Consider the following 17658-nt stretch of genomic DNA (forward strand, 5'->3'; position numbering starts at 1 on the left):
CGAGTATAGAGACGTAAAGGTCGTAAGAGTAAAGTGTGATTATCGAGTCAGAGTGGCCGGCAGGTGTTCGGAGGAGAGACATACGCTAATACACGCGCCTAGTAGTGGGTCAAGGACTCGGAATGTTGGGCAGTAAAGGTATCCCCCTCTCGCGGACACGTCAGAGCCGAAGGAGGAGTTAGTCGGGAGTAGGAGTAGAAGCAGGAGGATGAGGACGAGGTGGAGGAGGCCCTCTCGGAGGATCTCCTCTCTATCTCTGATGCAACCGGGTCTGACCCAGTCTCGTTTCCATGCCACGGCGCAACACGCTGGCGCGCTGACCTCGCCCTTGCCAAGTAGAGAGGAACACACCATAATAAAAGCCGCCGTAAGACAGTGGGAGCTCGCCTCCTTAGATTACCCAGATAACTTTACCCGTGGCCGTGTACGAGCTAGCGTCATTCATCAACCAACCCTTCCTCGGACAACTCGCTCGAAATTCTCCTTAGGGCGGACACGCGCGGAAAAAGCTCTCTTTCGGCTTCGTGACTACCTTAAACCTTGGATACGCACGCGCACGTATATGTATGTATGTACGATAGAGAGTAAGACCAGATAACGGCCGGGCCAAGATAATTCTTCCTCGGGCGCGTTGCGAGAAGTCGCATGAATGAACCCGCTCTCTTGCTCGCCTTCGCTTTCGCCTGTTCTTTGTGCCCTTGCCGAGCGAACACGGGGAAGGGGTCGGGGGGGGGGGGGTACGGGGGAGCGAGTGGCTGGCTTCTACCGAACGTGCAAGGATCGATAAGAACGCGACGATCCTTATGAGATATAGACCGACTTGTTAATCGTCGACTTGTATCATCCACTTGTTGGAATAAGACGAAGATAATATGCAAGGAAATAATTCGTCGAGTTCGAAACTAAAAGAATCCCCATCAATTTCTATAATGATTATTCAAATGGTTAAATCAATTTCTTTTCTTTCTCTCTCTCTCTCTCTCTCTTTCTGTTTTACTTTATGGAAGAAAAACGGAAATAAGGAGGTACGTAAAACCTCTACGTTCGGTTCTTAACACCGTGAAATCTATTCCGCGAGAAGGAAAGAAAACAAAAAGAGGTTAGTGACTTCCGGGGTTCGGCGTATCTACTTCAATCGGGTTCGAGAGATGCAGGTTGGTTGAGGGACCTATTTCATAGAGGTCGAAAGAAAGAAAGCCGCTACCACCTCTCTCGGCCAATTACCTCCAATATTGTGACGCGGATTAGCGTCACGGCACTCTGAGATTTGCATCGTATTTGCATAATTTCGGTTGCATCTTTGCAACACCGTCACCACAGCACCACCACCACCACCACCACCACCACCACCACCACCAACATCACTGCGTCTTTCTTCTTATTCTTTTTCTCTCTTTGTCATAGTATTTCGGACGTTCCACCGGATCTCTCTCTCTCTCTCTCTCTCTCTCTTTCTCTCTGGAATAGACGCGACGTTTGAAAATTTACACGGCATTGGATCTTCCGTCAGCGTCGCGTTGCTTCGAAAAAATTCGTGGAATCGAGCTGGAGGCTCGAGAAAGGGCTCCGAAAGAGGCCCCGCGAGAGGACTCGTGCGGCCCACGCGCATCTCTCTCTCTCTCTCTCTCCCTCACACACACACACATACGCACACACACACACACACTCCTTCTTACTTCTTCTTAGTTGGAGCTGGTGTGTTCTTCGGTCCGAACGCGCCGTCGCTGTCGGCTCTCTCGTACAACTGGTTTTTTAAACGCAGCCAACGACGATGCCTATACCCGTAGCTCTCTCTCTCTCTCTCTCTCTTTCTCTCTCTTTCTCGCGCGCGCTTTCTACGTCTTCTCCTGTCCCAGCCGATAACTCCGTCCTTCTCGTTCCCTTCGTACCTTCTTCTTCCTTTTTTTACTCCTCTTTATAATCGCCAGTCGCCAGTACTCCGGGAACCGGGACCGGGACCCGACTCTCTCGCCTCTAGCCGCGGGCATTCCACGACGCTATTTCGCAGCAGCTCCTCGAAAACTCATCCTCAATCTGTCTCTATCTCTTACACGACGTTAGACCAAGAAGGGAGAAAAATATCATAAAGGTTTACACGATCCACTTTCCGAAAGTCTAATGCAAAAGTCCATCCCTTTTATGTAGTCTCGTTAGCAAACATCCTTGACTCGTGTCCGCTAGCTAGATAATAACGTTCGAGGTTCCTGGTACTTGGCTGTCCGGCCTCACTCCCCTCATCCCTCCCTCTCTCTCTCTCTCTCTCTCTCTCTCCCTCTCTTCGAAATTTCTACGTCCATGTTAAAAAGGAATGCACGCGAGAAGAACGTGAAAGAAAATAGACGATCGACGTAAGCGTTAGTCCGCGGGAAAGGGCAAACAAATAAGGAATACTTGGAAGTTGAAACGAATCTCTGAGGTAATGGCGGCTGTTCGTCGGGCTTTTGTGCCTCGAGTATCCTCGTTGCCGACTCCGATCTTCGTCTGGTCCCCGACCTTCTTCCTTCCAGGCTTTCTCCTCTCTTCTTTCACCTCCTCTATTCGTCTTGCCTAAACGTAAGAGTTCTTCTAAGTTTCTTCTACGTTCTACAAACATGTCTTCTTTTCTTTAAAACCTCCAAGAGGCAAAATAAGAGTCGGTCCTCGAAAAACTGATCCTTGAAATATTACGGGTCTCTCTCTCTCTCTCTCTCTCTCTCTCTCTCTCTCTTTCTTTCTTGCCAGCAAGAGATAGACTCGATCGATTTAACGCTTACCAAGAAGATCGAAACGGTTGTCTCGTAGCTAGACTTTTAGATATCCGTAGACTGGGTTTTGTAACTCGACAGTAGAAAACCAGTCTCCCTGTCTGAGTCCCACTCCTTTCGAATCGAAGAACGAGCCGCGTAAGAGGCAGCCGAAGAATGTTTTCTTTGCGATCGCCAACGACGATCCGCTCGCGGATGCTGCGGGACATGGATCGCGAGGAAGAATGTCGTAGGCCTACCGACACTACCGATATTTTTCTCTCTTCTATCGATCGGCTTTCGTAATCGAAAGAAATTATTAGCACCGTATAGTTATCCATCTTAAGTGAATCCAGATAATCGACTTTTCCACGACGAATCTTTCTTCATTACTATGTCTTTTTTCTTTCTCTTTTGCACCTTATATCCCTATTCGAGCCTGACACACAGAGCCTGATAGTTAAAATTTTATCCTCGATTCTTGGCAACGTAAGCGACCGGGATATATAATGCCAACGCGTTAATACGTTGAAACAGGTGACATTCCACGAGAACGAAGCTTTTTTTTTCTTTCTGGATAGCTACTTAAGCCATTCGATCGTATATCTAATATCGGATTACGCGGACGGAACGCGCGATTATACGCACATGGATATCGCGCAATATTACAGACTCGCGGCCTCATAATTTCATACCAGTTCTTCATAAGTTACGAACCACTAATGAGCACGATCTATCCGACTGATTCTTGGGCAGAGGTGACATGCTTTTCTCTACTTTTTCCTCTTTTCTTTGGTTTCTTCTTCCTCTTCTTCTTTCCTTATTTCTCTTCCTTACGCAACATTATTTTCCAGGCAACGTGACTACACGAATTTCTGCGGGAAAGTTTTGCAACGAAGCAGAGAGAGAGAGAGAGAGAGAGAGAAAGGAAAGGAGGTTAAAGGTTAAGGTTGCCGAGGGTGAAACGAGAGAGGGTGAATTAGCGGTTTATTCGATTATTGTAATTTACTTGGCAAACACAAATAGTAGGAAAGTCTGGCGGTGAACTCTCCTCGCCCACGCGCTCATAGACGATAAACTCCTTGTGTTTGCACGCGAACAGAAACGAACGCCGATGAATATCGTTCGTTTGACGCCATCGGCAAAACTCACTATCTTTAATGAAGTTCCCTTGACTTTTGTATAAGAACAAAGAGAACGAAATTTTCGAGTTAATATTTTTAGGAAAGAATGGACTCTCTCTCTCTCTCTCTCTCTCTCTCTCTCAATAGCTCCGTTACTTGCAGGAGCCGTTGAGGATAAGGAAAAAAAACCGTTGACGCAGGTCGAGCGATGGTCGTCGAAGAAAAAGAGCAGGGGGTTGTTCTAGCATTCATTCGATCGAAGAATGATCGATATGCATACGGTTAAGCGTAAAAGAGAAAAAGATAGAGAGAGAGAGAGAGACAGGGCACGGTTTTTCGGTTGGTGCCTCGTTTGAATAACAGTGGAAGAAAATTTCCCTAAACGGTTCCGGGCCGGCAGAGAAAGAGTGAGTGAATGTATGTGTATATATGCGTACGCGAAAGAGAGAGAGAGAGAGAGAGAGAGAGAGAGAGAGGGAGAAGGATGTAGCATGGTAGCAGCGTTCAAAACTCGGCTCGAATTGCCTCGCATAATAAAAGAAACACATTAACTCGGTCCGCATTTGCTGGATGCTTTTCGTAAGATCTTTCTCGGTAGTGTCGGTGGCTCACTCTAACCACGTGCTGATGTGCTGCTAAGTCTTCCTCAGGGTCTCTTAGGAAAAAGCCGAGGCGACAGGAAATGCACGGTGCGAACCATCTAGTTGCACATATTGAGGCACCCTCCTTCCCAAGGCAACTACCTGCTCTACCTGTTATATCGATTTCGCGCCTCACTCTCCCAAGAGCAACGCGCGGAGATTTTCCTTGCTTTGGGGGTTACTCGATTGAGTAAGACAGGAGGGACAGATTTCGAGAGGTGAAAATATACTGTATATATATATATATATATATATATATATATATATATATATATATATATATATAGACGTGTGTGTATGTGTGTGTGTGTATAGGAACGCGATCGAGTAGCACGCTTTCAGGACTCGAGTATCGAGGTATTGTAAAATACTTGGTAATAGTTGGAAGGAGACACCTCCTGGTAGGAACAGGTCTGCACCAAGCCTGTCACCCGCACCTGGAGGAAGTGCCATTGACGCGACATCGTTGTCCTCTTTATCCATGTTCTTTTATTCCTCTCTGTCTCTCTTTCTCTCTCTCTCTCTCACTTTTTTTCTTTCTGTATGTACATACATAGTTTCTACCTACGTAAGAGCGTGTGTATCCACGTCGTATAGATCGATTCTATTTTACAATTGTTAGTAAATGTTCAAGAAAATTGAAAGAGATTAGAAACTAGGGTATCCTAACCTTTGTGTTTTAATCGATTAAATGCCACCATGGATTTCTTTATCCTAAGAAAAGATCTTTGGATGCAAATTTCGATATGTACAAACTTGTACGGAAGCTGCCACGCGCGAATACTTTCTCATTCGAATAGACGAGGTGTCTCTAACAGTAAATGCTTATATACACATACACACATGCGCGCCCGCGCGAGCGCGCACACATACTCACAGAGAAAGACGCGTGCACAGTGGTACGCACTCACGCCCTTTCGTAAACAATTTATTAGATAGTCCCGGATAACTGGCAATGCTAATAACGCAGAGTCCGGTTGAGGGAGGAGGAAGAAAAGTAAAAGAAGAAGAAGAAGAAGAAGAAGAAGCGATAAGAGACTGCGCGCGGTCGGAGGCACGAACGTCACACCGAACATTTCCGGGATATCTCTTGGTATTCCTGGAGTTTAGAGGAATCCTCCTACGCGAAACGGTTGGTAGTTTGAAGTAGAAAAATATCGAATCTCTTGATCCTGGTTTACGATGACGATTCTAATCGAACCAAACGAAATGTTTCTTCTCTTATATACCTACCTTACCTAACCTAACTTCCTGTCCGTCCAATGACACGCATCATTTGGAATTCAAGCATGTTTAAAAATTAAGAAACGAAAAGGACCCTTCGTATTAGCATGATATTTTATTTCTTCTTTTTTCCTTTTCTTTTTTTTTTCTTCTTTTTACGAGTATAACGCAACAACCTGTTAAGGTTATTATGCCAAGGTCGAGTACAGGTCCATCGAAAGGTGGGTCCGGTAATTTAAATATTATGTCCCATTGGTTTCTCATATTTTTCGGGAGGTCGCACGATCCGATTCATCTAAGGCACCTGTCCGCCCTTGGTCATTTCTCGGGGGTGGACGTGGTCAGATCATCGTCTGCTAGTCCGTCGACGTATCCCATCCATTCGGGAGTGCTAACAGGTTCATGTGAATTAGCATAATCGTCATAAAGCATGCAGGCCTCGATGAATTATTTATCTGTCGGAAGAAGAAGCGGGGCTAGTAAGGAGAATGAGGAAGAGAGAGAAAGAGAGAGAGAGAGTGCAAAAAACCAGAAGAGGAGAAGAAGAAGAAGAAAGGTTGTAAAGATCCTTCCTCCTTCGCTTTCCTTTCCCTCTTTCTCTCTCTCTCTCTCTCTCTCTCTCTTTCTGCTGAAGCATTTGCATATTACGGCTGGTGACTTTAGGTAGCCGATCCCCGCGACGCTTCGCATTAATTCCTGATTCCACGACGATGACCTTAACCCACCGTAGGACCCAACCGTAGGATCGGAAGTTTTCTCTCTCTCTCTCTCTCTCTCTCTCTCTCTGTTTAATTCAGGTGCGATCGGTAAACACGAATCTGACTTATTTTAACGAACGTGCGGAAGAAGGAAGGAAGGAACGCGACACGTCGATTTTAAATGGTCCGACACGAGGTCGTCCTCGCGAGAATGAAAAATCCGTTAGTAGCAACGGTTTCTATCGTGGGATATTCGATGATGACTAGGAGGAAGATGCGATTGAACCCTCTTCGGGAGCATCGCGAAGGATGATCGCTAACATCGAGCGTATCGGGCACTATAAGGGCACTCGTTCGATAGGCAAAACAGCCAGGTTGGTAAAATAAGGGGAAGCTACGAGACTAGAAGGATAGATAGATATACCGTGAGAATCTTTCTCAAAGTGTTCTTCTTCGCTGGTGGCAACCAGAGACTAGAAAGAAAGAGGGAGAGGAGAGGAGAGGTTAACGCGGCTTTATTATAAATCTCGAATGATCAGCGAGCGAGAGGACTAAGAAGGAGGAGAGACAGCAGGGAGGAGGTAGGAAGGGGGCCTTCGTAGGGGTAACTTTTGCTGTTTGAATAGGAAGAGCTCAGGTAATATGCCCATTTGAATATACCTGGTACGAGCGTGTCTCTCATCTCTCTCTCTCTCTCTCTCTTTCTGGCCTGGTCGTTGCATAATTTCGAATTCAAGGGTGACTGGGGTGGGAGAGAGTGGGCTAGCGTGCACGCAACCCTTCTTCTCTCTTCCTATCTGGAACAATAAATGCCTCCACTATGTAAGAGAAGGAAGGGTGAGAGCTAACCTCCCTGTAGCTCTCCGGTAGCTTCGGACGGATATATCCTTCCTCAGGTAAGTGCGATTTTGCATACATCTCCATATGTTATATATATATATATCTTCTTCTTTTTTTTTTGGCGCGTTTAAAGGACCAGGTATAGATCCGTATGGTGTCATCCCTATGGGAAAATATATGCAAGCCATTGTGACCCCCTCCCCTCCCCTCGCCCAAAGTCCAAGAGAAGGGAGAGAAAAGATCACACCCCTTAGAGATGGATGCTTCGTCTTTACTTCGCGAGATCCAATCCTTAGGGCTAACCCTTTTTCCTGCATCCATCCCCCACCCTTATCCTTCCTTCCTTCCTTCCTTCCTTCCCTTTCCTTTCAATTTTCTTTCCGCAGACACGAGATGATCGTGCATACGTAAAGAGTTTTATTTCTCTTCGTCTATCTCGAACGTTCTCATGTCTCGAACAAACGTAAGGAAAAGACCGATAGAAAAGATCGAAAGATCTCGCATTGTTAACCAAAGAAACCAACTGCTGTGTTACTCCTAGCAACTGTTTCTCCTACCTTCCTTTAGCCGTTTCTTTTTCGTTGATTTAACGATGTCAACGGTTCGTAGAAAATTTTCTCCATTTTTTTTTTCCTGCGATTAGAAGGTTCCAATAGAACGTCTTAGAATTGCTATGAAACTTTACGAGTTTCTTATCTAATGGGAAAATAAAATTCGATAGACAGATAGACAGGGAGAGAGAGAGAGAGAGAGAGAGAGAGAGAAGAAGGGAAGAGAATATAAGTGTGTCTGTAGCGTGCGTGACAGGTGTAAACAGGGCTACGTCCTTGCACCTGATGAAATTAAAATGAACGTAGTCATCTCATTTTCATCCTCATTAATACACGAAGGAACAAGTGGGCTAACGGCTTCCTACAAGAGAGAGAGAGAGAGATAGAGAGAGAGAGAAAGTGAAACAACCTTCAGCCCTTTCTCCCTTCAACAACGTGGGGAGAGAAGTTCGCATAACATTAGAGACGATTCTTCTCTTCTCTTCTCTTCTCTTCCGTTTTCCTCGGCCAGGGCCGTGTAACGAGCACCCGTTCGACGTACAAGCTGGTTTCGTTGAGAAAAAAACGTTGCGTGCTCCAAATCTATCTCCCTTCTATCTCTGTCTCTCTCTCCTCTTTGTCTTGTTTTTTTCTCAACGGTCACGGAGAGGGTCCTCTTTCGGCCTCGGCAGCAATCCCGTCGACCTCTGACGGTCGCGTGCCAACTAACCACCTATGAAACAGCCCGTGCCGAGCAAAAGCTATGCTAATGTATGCCGCGTATGCACCGTTCGTGTGTGCATATGCACGTGCGGTGCATTCCTTCGCAAAAGACCGAATGGACGGACCCCGACACTTTTTCCACCTTTCCGTAAACTCGATCAAATGAACGAACGAACGAGAGAAGACGTTTCGGACAAGGTGCCTTTTAGCTCGATGACCCACATCGAATCACCTCTCTCTTTCTCTCTGTACCTTTCTTTTTTCTTTAAAGAGAAAAAAAAAAAAGAAAAAAAAGAAAAAAAAAGCATTCTATAGGAGGATCCTTGATCGTGAAAGCGAGCTAGTGCCAGAACTCTTCTCTCTCTCTCTCTCTCTCTCGTTCTTTCTTACTTGGATAAGAAACCGCTCACTCGGTAAATGAATTCGATAGTGATCGTGTTATTAATAGCAACGGTACGACGATAATAACGTCTACCGTCCACCTCTCAAGCCAAATATTTCTTCTTCCTTTTTTCCTCCAAGATTTTTTCTTTTTTATTTATTAATCAGATGCAGCGTAATATTAAGCGATAGGCTGTAGATCGAGTCAAGAGAGAGAAAGAGAGAGAGAGAGAGAGAGAAGGAGTGAGTGAGTGAATAACGGGTGACTCGCGAGGTCGTGAGGAGAGAAAATATTGTATTAAAAACGATATGGAAACGATAAAAGCGTCGTGATTAATGATGCCGGCGTGTGGTGAAGGATTAATGGTTAGGACGACGATGACGACGTCGATGTTCTCTTGTCGTCCACTACTGTTATTCCCTAAACAGATCGGTCAAAATACCTACGTATAATGTTTAAATGCGAATTAACTTTACAAATAGAAAAGATTTACCTCGAACGGTAGTCAAATTCAAAGGGAAAGGTAGTACGTCTCTAAAGTTACTTTGAAGTCTCTCTCGCTCTCTCTCTCTCTCTCTCTCTCTAGTCTAAGTCTAAAAGATAGAAGGTCTCCGAGTAGGATGAAGTTGGGAAAACGCAAGAAGATGGCTCGCACGCGATCCGTTATATCCGCCAAAACCAGTCGTCTCAGCGCGAGTGCGTCGCGTGGGCGCAAACCATTCTCTCTCTCTCTCTCTCTCTCTCTCTCTCTCTTTCTCAGTATATAACGTGCGTGAGTGAGTGCGTGTACGAGGATCGTCTGTAGCCCGGGGCCCAAAACGCGCATCTCTTTTTCTCTCCTCCTCGTTCTCTTTGGTTCCAGAGAAAAAAAGAAAGAGAGAAAAAGAGAGAAAGAGAGAGTGAGAGAAAGAGAGAGATACACTCGCCAAGAGGAAAGCAGACAAGGCCTACCACGATGCCGATGCTGTCTTGGGGGATACGCCTCGTCTTGCTCTCTCTTTTTCTCTCTCATTTTCTATCTCTCCTCTACATATATATATATATATATATATATATATATATATATATATATATATATATATATATACATCTCCCTCTCTCTCTCTCTCTCTTTTTTTTCTTGCTCATTCACCGAGAGCGTGTTTACGCGATTCGCGGATAATTCTTGGCGCTCTAACGTGTCCTCGGCGAGTTCGAAACGAATTCTCGTACACGATTGTAGGAATCGATACTCTTGGGCCGAGTTCGGAAATAAAATAAAAATGGAAGGGAAGTAAAAAAAAAAAGAAAAAAAGAACAAACAAAGACAATAAAAAGAAAAAAAAAACAAAGAAAAAAAATAGAAAAAACAAAACAAAAAAGAGGTAAAAAAAGAACGGAGCAAGTTTAACATATAGAAGAGAGTCACCTCACCGAAAAGGTGTATACCTAACTATGTAGCTATGCATACGCGTGACTCCACTTTATACCAGGGATATCCATTTTATTCGTCGCGATCTGCGTATCCGAAATTTTAATCGAAAGCCGCCGGTACTCTTGCAATTTTAATATCATATACCGCAAGCGTGTACGCGCGACTGCCTCCGATGGATTATTTAAGGACCACTCGGTTATTGAAAACCGAATATGCGATTGTATCGGTTCAGCGAAATTTCATTCGCTCGAGTAGAAACGAACGAACAAACGAACGGATGGACGGATGGATGGATGGACGGATGGATGGATGGATGGATGGATGGATGGATGGACAGACGGACGGACGGATGGATAGATGGATGGATGGATGGATGGAAGCGAAGGCCAGAGTTTTCTATGTGATTTCTCGTTTAGAAACTACCTCTCTCTCTCTCTCTCTTCATTCTATCTCTCCGTTGCTTCGAAAGAGAGAGAGAGAGAGATAGAACCGGTCGGAAGAATTCTCTCGCTCGTCGAAAGACAAGCAAAGAACGTCGAAGCTTGTCGTCGACGTGGCCCGAAACTTTGTACCCGTCGTATTTGCGTCGTAAACTAAGACTCTCGCGCGTCTAATTCGAAGTCCATCGTGAACCAGCATCATCATCATCATCATCGTTCTCGTCATCATCATCATCATCGTCATCGTCATCCTTATCCTCGTTCTCTTCGTCGATCCTCTTCCTCGTTGAATATATATCTACCTATATACCTTACACACACATGTATATATACATACATAAATTCTTACGTACGTACGTATTAAAGCAGATACATTATACACGGGTAACGTTGAATCTGTCGTTCCTAAGTGCACCGTCGACGTAAGTACTTATCCTCCTCTGTGCCAAAGAAATCACGAAGGAATTAATCCGTACTCTCCCCTCTCTTTCTCATTCTCTCTCTCTCTCTCTCTCTCTCTCTCTCTTTCTTTCTCGATATTCTCGCAGCACGTTGACAGAAGGACGCGAGGACGTCGTCGTTCTCGTAGTCGACAGGGCGTGAAACGTTCAGCAGATAACGAGAGTGGAAAGGACATTCCGGTAGTCGGCTTGGCGAGCCTTTCTGCTCGCTCTTGCAACAAACTTCGTAAGAGAAACAGAGAGAGAGAGAGAGAGAGAGAGAGAGAGAGAGAAAGAGAGAGTGAAAGAGAGAGAGAGAGAGGAAGATGGATGGATATAGGAGAAAGGAAGAAGGGGAGAAGCCAGGGTTACAAGCCATGCCCGTAGAAATACACGCAGAAGCGGATTTATGATTAAACTCTGTCGAGAGCTCTCTTACCCTCTCTTTCTCTCATCGAATACTAGAGAACACAAGCGATCGATCTCTTTCGGCGATCCAATCTGGACTTTATTGGACTTTATAACGCGTTTCTCCCCTTCCTCCCCCCACCCCCATTCCCCTTCCCCAATGCTTAATAATAATTTATTCGCCGAGCATACGTCATCTGAGAGAAAAAAGGAGGCAAGGAGGAAATATAAAAAGAAAAAAGCAAAAAAATATTATCCTTTATCGCTACTAGCTAAATAAAACTATCTGTCCGTTTTCAGAAGGAAGTGGAAATTACGGACGATTTGTATGAACGAGTACGAGAACGTAACGCGTGGGTATTTATTCGGATTTCCTTTTTTGTTAAACCTCTCTCTCTCTCTCTCTCTCTCTCTCTCTCTCTCTCTCTCTCTCTCTCTCTCTCTCTATCTATCTATCTCTCTTGCAATTACAAAAGAAAGAAGGTATAGTGAACGCTAGCGCGCGACCAAAGAGTGTCGTTTCTCTTCAACGGACTGACTGCCGACTTGATGTTTGCGAATGCACTTAGAGAACGTTCGCCCGTTCGAGCCCGCGATTCCACGACGTTTGTGGAAAGAATTATATAAAGTTAGCACTTAACGAATTAAGCAAATTCTGACGTCGTGCGATATAACGTCAACGTATATACCACAGTCGATGAGCAAATATTACGTCGATAAACATTTCTACTTCTTAAAGGATCCGCTATATTCTTCAACCGGACTTCCACCGTAGGCATCAAACTACTCTCGTGGATTTATACTACACACGCTGTGACAGCTGAGCCAGGGAAAGAAGAAAGAAAAAGAAGAAAAAGGGGAAAAAAAGAAAAAAAAAACAAAGGGTAATTTTCCAACTATGTATACATCACCGTTCGATCCTCGTTATAATCTTCTCTTTTCTTTTTTTGTTGTCTTTTTGTTATTTTGTTTTAAACAGCCTAGAATACTTCTTAACGAACTGATCTATCCGATGTCTATGCGAATAAATTCGACTATCGTCCAATCAGATCAGGATCTTCGTGTATAGAATATTTCGTGCTATCTAAGAGATAAGAGATAGCCGAAAAGGAGAGCTCATTTGCGAGAGAACTCGAAGAAGGACATAGAAGAGGAGCAGAAAAAAAAAGGACGAGGATTTCTTGAAACTAGGAAGTTCTCTGGACCGGTATCAAGTGTCTGTGTGTATGTCTGTATATATGTGCGTGCGTGTGCGCACGTAAAAGCCTAGGCCCCTACAAGATAGAGCCTTGTGGAGGACCGGTCGACGTTGACTCGGTCTCTAAAAATAGATGGCTAGAGTATCGTGAAAAGTCACTGTTTTTACGATAATTACCGCGTCAGTTAGTGCAATAGGTTCTTTCATAAGTATGTATCTACGTTCGTAGGAGTCGCGCGTGCCCTCTCATCTCGGATGAGCAGCACCTTCTTTCACGATTTTACACAATGCCATCAATGTCTTTTAGATCTCAAGGTCAACAGAGGTTTCTCTTACGACATTGACTTTTCCAAGCTCATAACGAGTAGAATTTTTCTATCGATCAAAGGACCTCGGAGAAAAAAGAAAGAAAGAAAGAAAAAGAAAAAACTGTTGATCGTCTAACTAGCTGCTTTTGTGGCTTTTCGACGAGAAGGGCCTTAGGCCGGAAATTTCTTTCTCTCTCTCTCTCTCTCTCTCTCTCTCTCTTTCTCTTGCTTGCCGATTCAAATAAGTCAACTTGCCTTTTATTCTCATCTAAGGGATATTCTTTATGACCGTGGACCTCCCTTTCTCTCCTATAAGCGCACATATACGCGCGAGATATGTTATAAGACGTAAGCAGGCAGCGCGCTTGTGTACCAGAGAGGAGGGTGGTGGGGTCGAGAGAAACGAAGGGTTACAAGCGACTCTCCGTGTTCGGGGCCTTACTTATTGGATGGTTTACACGCCGCGGCTTGGCTTACTCCGCGAATCGAATTCATTCTCCTTCTTCTATGACTACGAGGAATAATTTGAAGAGGAAAGGAGAGAAAGAGAATCTCCTATCGATTTCATTGGTAAATTTGTCCTTGTCATGGAAAGGTTCTCTCTCTCTCTCTCTCTCTTTCTCTCTCTCTCTCTCTCTCTCTCTCTCTCTCTCAGGTAAAGGATCTAGTACAAGCCCGTTGTAATACTGGAGTAACATTTAATAATATGCAAGCAAAGTTTATTTCCTAGATTCGGTTATTGTGCTTTTGTGTCGAAATATAGGACCCGGGATCAACCGTAGACACCGAGTAGTTTGCATAAAAATACCCCGGGTGATTGAGTACTTTAGAAAATTTAACCGCTATAGATTAGACCCTGTGAAGGAAACAATATGTCGTCGCGAATGATATTTCTCGAAGGATCGCGACGAGAAAGGGCGGCCCGATGTTTGTTAGTAGAAGAAAAAAAATAGCGAGAGGACTTCCTAACTGAATTGCAAATTGGAATTGGTTTCGGTATATCACGACGACAATGATTCTCGGTAATAGAAGAAGATATCGAAGATAGCATCGCCCTTTTCGTTTTCTTTTTTTCCTTTTCTTTTATTTATCTTTCTTTTTTAAGGGACGATTTCCCTCCTTGTTTTTTCCTCTTTTTTTTTTTCTTTCTTTCTCTCTTTCTTTCTTTCTTTTTGGTTTCGCCTCTCGCGAAGAGGTCCGAAGAACGAAAGGAGATAAGGAGATGTTCTCGAGAAAGACGTTCCTCCCCGCGGTGAGATTCAACCTTTCTGATGATTATCGCACTATATAGGAAATTGAAAGGGTGTCTACGGAGGTGTCTAGGCGTGCCACTCTCCGCGAGCTCGCTTTTCTCCGCAGGGTGGCACTCGACTTATGGGTTCTTAAGGGCCCACTCGGACACCCACACGAACAACGGAAGATAGAAAGGAGAGAGAGAGAGAGAGAGAGAGATGGTGCTCAACGATAGCCCACCTCGGATAATAGCTTCTATACCAGGCATACCTTCTACGAGCCGCAGAAGAGGTTCCACCTTTACTCTCTGGAAAGGGCCGCAGCCGCCGCGCGTTATCCCTTTCGATCGCTATATCGATCCGTATATGCCTCTGCCCCCTTCTTCTCCATCCTTCCATCTTTCTTTTCTTTTTCCTTTTTCTTACCCATCTCTCTCTCTCTCTCTCTCTCTCTCTCTCTCTCTCTCTCTCTCTCTCGCACGCGCTCGTAAAAATTCAAGATATATCACGTATATGTAATGTTGGACATCGCGAAATTTGTACGATACAAATCAAGTTTGGCCGACATTAACTTGACTCGTTCCAGAAATCTTATCTGACAGAGTGCACCGTTATTAGCGCACTTTGTCGAGGCACGTTCTCTCTCATTCCCGGGTTAGAAACGCGAACCTGGACCAAGTTGCGGACCGTGCTCAACGATCCGAAACGCGACACACCGATCGAGTCACCGTTGTTCCTCTTTATTATTATCCACGTCGATATTATCGGCTTAAGTACGGTGTCCCCATAAACTATATCTAAATATATATACATACCCCGTACAGGGGTGCGGGAGATAGTTATGTAGGAGAGACATCTAATCGTGATAACCATTCGAGCTTTTAAACGCACTGTGGTTGTAAATTTTCTCTTCTCGTACGAGTTAATGTCGATATATTCGCGATATAGAAGAGAGAGAAGCTTTATCGTAGTTGTCGCGCACGTACTTTTTCCAAACTTTTTCTTAAGCACGTGTGGATAATCGTTTATTGGAGGAAGGAATGGGAAGAGAAAAGTGGTGAGAAACCTCTCGATTTCCTTCCTCTTCGAGAAAGTTCACGCGAATCTAGTCGGCAACTTTGAAGAAAAGCAAACTCGTTTCCTCCTCCCTTACCCTTTCTTTCTCTCCCTCTCTCTCTCTCTCTCTCTTTCAAGAAGCAACCAACTCGAATTCGACGGCCAGTATAAGTGTCGCGAGTAAGAAGTTATCGTCTTCTTCTTTTTCTTTTTCTCCTCCGTCGTTTTCTCCCTTTTTCCGTTTGCCCTGCCAGCAGCTGCTCTCCGCTCCTCCTCTCTAGAAATAAGAAGAGGAGGATGTTGTGGAATAAAAAAGTGTCCGGTTTGGCAACGCCGTGGTCCATTCACCGTTAACCCTCGAGATAGATTTGCGAGTTAGAGACTTCGAAGAGAGGAGAAGGAGGAGGTGGAGGAGGAGGAGGAGGAGGTGGAAGAAGAGGCAAAACTTGTTATTCCCTAAAACCGATGTCCCTGAACGAACACGAGCGCTGTACGATGATACCTCTACGTTTCTTCTTCTACATCTACCTCTCTCTCTCTCTCTCTCTCTCTCGATACGGTCAGCCGTATCGACTACGTTCGGTTACCAAACTGGACATAAATTAATCCCGTCAAATGTCCTCATTCGTTAGCCAGGCCACAGTCCCGACGAGTCCCCTTGGTCTTCTCCTCGGAGACCGCTAAGCAAGGTTAATCTTAAATTATAGGTATGAGAGGCTTGCGTAAGCCTGCTCGCTTGCTTTGACCATTTGCTTGCTTGCTTGCTTGCTTGCTTGCTTGCTTGCTAGCTCGCTTGTTTACTTGGCTCAGGTACCTGAGTTCGTGCACCTGAATCTATTCATCGATTTTCGTATATTCTCGAATCAATATGAAAGATTTGTTGGACAACAAACAAAATATTATCGGAGGATTATCAATGGCTTATAAAATGGACAATTAGTTTTTCAAAAGAAAATTAAATGGATTAGGTTTGTATCCTTCTAAAGCTATTGTCTCCTTAGAGGATCATCCCTACCCTATTTATCCTTTAAGGTCGTAGGCGTGAAAATTCCAAGAGAAGACTTTCCTTTCGAGTTCCGTTGCTACGTAAAATGTGCTACCATGTGCCTTCGATACCAGATTGTATTCACGAAAGGGGAAGCAAGCGGATCGTTATTTATATATATATATATATATATATATATATATATATATATATATACATATACATAATACATATATATATATATACATATATATGCTCTCGAAAGGTGTTCGTTTCATTTTCATCGACCTTGACTTTAAAAACTGCACAACACCTTTATTTTTATATTTCAAGAAGGGCATATAAATCTAAATAAGTACAAACATGTACGTGTACTTATGTACATCCATGTATATATCAGAATCAAAGGAGCAGTACCGTTCGAATGATCATCAATCTCGCGATCGAAAGAATATATATACATATATATATATATATAAATCCCATAATTTCGTCCTCTCACCGTACTTCGATCGCAGAGAGGAGACGCATTCACGATTTGCATAATGTAGCCACGGCTTCTTGCCTATACATTAAAGGAGAATTATCGGAACTGACATCGATGACCGGTTGGTAGAGTTTCTCATTCCTGAAATAATACGCGAGAAAGAGAATTTACGGGAAGTTAAGTTCAACCTCTCTCTCTCTCTCTCTCTCTCTCTCTCTCTCTCTCTGTCTCACTCTCTTTCTCTGTCTGTCTTTTTCTCTTTCTCCGTCTTTTTCTCCTCGGCTTCCTTGGATCGTTCTGAGCTCGAGGAAAAACCTGAAATACTATTTCGATTCGTAGGATCGTCGAAAGGAAGCGAAATATCGAGTGGCTTCGGTTCCACCACTTTCGAATTCCCCTTTTTCTATCTGGTATCTTCTTCCCTCTTAGAGCTTTTCCCTTCTCATCCTTGTGATAGCAGTTGCCGCAGTGACTGTGGTGGGTTCCGACCTATTCCGAAGAATCTCCCCGAGGTTCCACAGCTACGACTACGGGGTGTCTCGCGATTTATGCAAAATGGTACGTAACTCCCAAGGGGGCTCTCTCTCTCTCTCTCTCTCTCTCTCTCTCTTTCTCTTTCTTTCTTTCTCTCTCTTGATCCCTCTATCTCCAACACGTGCGCAACGTGGCATACCGGTGGTCCTCGACGCACCACTTTCAACCGACTCTATACCACCATCTTCTTTCAGCCGCTTTGCCGTACAGAAAAGCTCTGAGGAAGCTAAAGGAACTATATATACACACACACATACACACATATATTACA

The 17658-nt window shown here is 44.3% G+C and overlaps 1 long non-coding RNA gene across 1 annotated transcript in view; it reads left to right on the plus strand.

Annotated features, from left to right (window-relative positions):
• LOC118446728 (uncharacterized) overlaps positions 1-17658 on the plus strand; it is a 33993-nt gene that overhangs the window by 10555 nt on the left and 5780 nt on the right. Inside the window, exon 2 of the long non-coding RNA XR_004839669.2 lies at positions 12327-12471. This is a non-coding gene — a long non-coding RNA (uncharacterized LOC118446728). The remainder of the gene's footprint in view (positions 1-12326; positions 12472-17658) is intronic.

Source organism: Vespa mandarinia, chromosome 25 (genome assembly GCF_050613455.1).
Source record: "Vespa mandarinia isolate Hongniang chromosome 25, ASM5061345v1, whole genome shotgun sequence".
Lineage (NCBI taxonomy): Eukaryota > Metazoa > Arthropoda > Insecta > Hymenoptera > Vespidae > Vespa > Vespa mandarinia.